The sequence below is a fragment of the Callospermophilus lateralis genome, chromosome 11 (genome assembly GCF_048772815.1).
Source record: "Callospermophilus lateralis isolate mCalLat2 chromosome 11, mCalLat2.hap1, whole genome shotgun sequence".
NCBI lineage: Eukaryota > Metazoa > Chordata > Mammalia > Rodentia > Sciuridae > Callospermophilus > Callospermophilus lateralis.
The window spans coordinates 97,048,181-97,052,821 of NC_135315.1; the positions used below are offsets into that span (position 1 = coordinate 97,048,181).

The window sequence follows — 4,641 nt, forward strand, 5'->3', positions numbered from 1 at the left end:
ATGATTTTATATCTTTCCCAGTCACCTAGTATGTGTGTGTGTGGGGGGCAACTTTCATTTTCCTACTTTGTGAAATTTTTCTGCTTTCTATTCCTTTATAATCTGGCTCCCATCATCCTAATCTAAGTTTAGTTCAACACAAATGGATTTATGTAATTAACCTTTCTGCATTGTCCTATAATTTGTCATTCTTTTATTTTGCATCCATGCTTCATTCATTCATTCCCTGAATAAAAGTCTATTTTTAATTAGCTACCTACTCCCTGAAGGATAGGCCAATTTCTTTTAGAGAAAGGCTACCAATCTCATAACATTGATGGACAGAATGAGTTGACTTACTCTATACTGAGGTTAGTCACTGGAGGCCTTTGTCTTTGAGTCCCTCTTATTGTACCTTTTCAGAAAGTTGTCTTTCTTTCCCCTCTATTCACCCAAATGTCCACTGTCTTATCTAGTAACTCTTTTCTGACAACTCAAAGTACTCTCTCCCCCGCCTCAAATACCAATGACATTATTTTGGTAATTCATTATTCGCTACATATAATAGCTCTTCCATTGCTGTCTTAGAAGAATTTAAGCTTTAAAGTGTAACTCCTTAGGTAAATATGACTTTTTTTCTAAGCATATTTCCTGAATTCCAAAATATGTATGTATTTCTTTACCTTTAATATTTCAAAAACTGAATACATTTAATAATCTCAGAATCTTAAAATTGGGGAAGCAAAAATTTCTTTAAAGCAGACACTTATTAATATCCTTATTTGTAAGGGAGATTCTCATACTACTGTGCTCCAATGGGAGATGAAAACATATTCCTTCTGCCCTAGAAATTCCGATGGCCTCTGCTGTCAAATGTAAATGAACTACTCAACTGGTCAATCCAAAATTCCAGCCAGTATAATCCTTCTGAGGTCAGAATGACCTCTGTATGTTTTATAGATAGCATATGAAGGAAGCCAAGGCTCTATTATCCCATATCTAGCTCTCTATCTACAAACTATGGAGTGGCTCTTGGCAAAGCTCTTGCACATGATGAAAAGATATTGAATAACTGCTAAGAAAGGAAGGAGCACTAAGCAAAATTAAAGTTCCCTTTAGCCACATGTGGCAGAAATGTCCAGGAACTGCAAGACAAACAACATTCATCTCATCCAGATAACCTTACACACTTAATTTTAGTTTCCACAGAATCTGAAAACAAAAAATAAAAACTAAAGTAAGAATATAGTTTTCTTCATCCCAAGTTCCCAATGCATGGCTTTATATACAAAATTTAGAATACTGGATCAACTCCAAAGTCTTTCTAACCTCACATTTTCATTTTCTACCTGATCTGGTCTATCAGGTTGCCGTCCATGTGTGTTCCTGATAAATGTTCTGTGAAGCGAACGTGGCTGGTGCTGTCTAAATAAGCTGAACCCTGGCATCCTTTCATTTCTGAAGGTAGCAGAAGTCACAGCAAGTATTAAAATGAAAGGCCTCAAAATATATCTACTTATTTAAAATCCTTTTGTGCTGAGTCATATACATCAGCTAAATGAAGTATTTTAAAGCCAATTCATTACCATGTCACTGGCAGTTTCTCCTTCTTCGCTAACAGGCATAAGTCCAGAATTGTAGTGAAATAATTAGTATCCATGACATTTCTATCAATGGATAGGCATGGGGTGGGGGTGGGGCATTTGGCTAAACAGAAATAACTTGGTCAGAGCCAAAAAGGGAAGAATTAGGAATACCAGAAATAGACATTGATTCTCCATCAATCAGCTGGGTCAATTTTAACGCTTAGTCTTTAAATTTTATTTTACCCCACAATACACTATACTTGTTAGGAAAATTTTTCTATCATATCATTCCCCATATCCTCTTTCACCAGCAGCAGATCCTCTTCTTTTTTTCACCTTTCTCCTCTCCCACTCCTTCAGAATATGGCAGAATATTTAGGCCAGTTCTTTGACTTGGGAGCTACTAAGGTAAAAAGATTAAAATACACTAGCATAATATTCAGTGTCTGACTTCTAAGTCAGAGGATGTCATTAAATAGTCATACAGCTATCCAGATCTCATGTATTCTGTGGAACTAGCACAAATCTCAAACTCTCCAAGTCTTGGTTTCCTCATCTATGATATAAAGGGACTGAGTATAAACAGATAACTAACATCCTTTCATCTTTGAAAACTCTATAATACTGCAAAATGCACAGGGAAGAAAGAGCAAAAATATAAATGACTTTTAATCTGCAAACCTTATCACAAAAAGAAAATGAATGCCAATTCCTGATCCCTGATGGCACCTATAAATATAATCCCTGAGTACTTTACTACCAGCAAACTGAAGGTTACCTTTTAAATGAAGGAATGAAAAACTTGATATTTTAGAAAAGAATAACAACAGAAAACTCCTCTTTCTTTAGAGCTTGATCTAGATTAATGGTAACATTGCTAAGAGGGCAGAGAAACTAAGGCAACACAGTCCCTTGAAATGTCCATTGACTTAAAAGATCAAACATATCAGGAAATATAGCCATAAAAATGTACATTAAATTATTAGATATTTGTTGATAACAGTGGTAATATTAATAATAAGCAGCTTCCATTTAGTATCAATAAGTGAAATATTTAATAGCTATTATTATATTTCACCTTCACTAAAACTGTACAAGATATGTGTAAAATTATCATAATTTTAGAGATAAAAAATTGAAACCCAGAGAGGTAAAGTAACTTCTCTAAGATCACATAAAAGTATTCATTACCTTTGATCTTAAATGAAATTCTTTTCTAAGTAGAATCACCATAGGGACAACAATGCATAAACTCGGACAAATGTCTTACTACCATCAATATTACTATCATCTACATCAAACTTCATCATCTTAAGTCAATTTTAAAGTTTTCCTTCCTTAATCTCCAAATCCAATTACCCTAGTAAATATAATCATTATTCCCCAATTTGATTATATTCAGCAAACACATATACAGCTCACATTATGTATAAAACATCATATCAGGCAGATACAAAAACTTTTATATCAAAGTTGAATAGCAAGAAGTTTTTGCTTCCCCCCAAAAAAGAAGTGAGCAATTGTATGGGAAGAAAAATTGATTTTATTTATGTCCTTTATAGATCTAAAGAAATTAAAGTATATTAAGTAAGACTAATTGAGCAAATAATTCTCAGTCATTACACTTAAAATATAGTATATCTGCAAATGTACTCATTTCATTTACATTTATGTAATTGTTACATATAGATCTAACAAATTTTGAGAAACAGTTTTAAAACCAACACTCACATAGCACTATGTACCAGACACTGATCTAAGCACTTTATGTATATTGTTTCATTTAATACTCAAAACAACCCTATGAAGTAGGTATCATTATGTCATTTCACAGATAAATATACTAAGGTACAGTGGACTTAAATAACTTGTCACAATCACCCTGGTATCAAGAGGGAGAAAAATCTAAATCTAGAATAAATCATCATTTCTTTGTAGTAAAAAAAAAAGAAAGAAAGAAAGAAAGAAAGAAAAATTATGCTATATTTGGCTTTTATACCTGGTACAATAGCAAATATAGAAAGCATTTCTTTGCACTAAAGGAAAAGAAAGGGAGGGAACAAACTCATCAAATAAACTTCTTTTTGCCCTGTCTATACTACCTTAGACTTAAATCCTTTATTTTCTCTGATGCTTTACCTTGATCATGATTGCTTCTCGGCCTTTTGGCTAAGATCAAGTGTACCTTGATCATGACTTTTATAAAATTTCTAAAAATTGAAAGTATCTTTCACATTATGATGCTTTTTTCTTCTTTTTATGTGTGTATTTTTATTCTGCACAAGTAAGCAGGCATTTAAAAGTACAGAAACCAAGACTCAAGGGTAGAAAGATCTAAGGGTAAAATGCAGTGCTCTTTTCCTCTGACTGCCTCAAACATGTCCTGTTTCAAATCCATATTTCCCAAGAAAGCTGAATATGTCTATTATTTCTTCTAAAAACACTTTATATTTCTTGTCTACCTCATAAAATCTCTTCACTAAATGGTTCTGTGTGGATATTTCTAATGGCCAGAAATTTAACTACCTCTACATCTACACTGTGAGGCTATTTCTGGTGCATTTGGTAAAAAGAGGGATAGCCACAGCTAACTGGAGAGCTGCTTAAGTGACTTTTCCATGCTCAGAGAAGGGATGTAAGACTAATATACTAAATAAAAATCTGTGCCTCTTCACTACTTGACTTTTCTGGAGCTCATGTGCACAAGTCTACTATTCTAGAAAAATACCTTAGAATCAGACTTAAATTTAGTATCTATATGGTAAATTTAGGACCCATGTATGGTGCACACAAAGATTTCCTTTGAAAAGTTGTTAAATAAATATTAAATTCAACCTACATGATTTTGTATAGCCCCTTCTATACAACTATGTATATGACATACAGTATTAATAGGGCTCAGGTGCCAAATACAGTTTTACATTACTGCAAAAAAAAAATCATTCTTTTTCTCTTATAGCATTGAATTGGGCCAAAAAGGGGGGAAAACAGCAGCTTATATAGTTTAACCCATGTAAATCAAAAGCGTGTGTTTCATAACTCCATCCAAGTACTCTGTAGTTTTTTCAGTATTATT

At 33.2% G+C, this 4,641-nt stretch overlaps 1 pseudogene; it reads left to right on the forward strand.

The window, feature by feature from the left end:
• Positions 1-3,714: 3,714 nt before the first annotated feature.
• Positions 3,715-3,864, forward strand: LOC143642357 (U2 spliceosomal RNA; annotated as a pseudogene).
• The last annotated feature ends 777 nt before the right edge of the window (positions 3,865-4,641 follow it).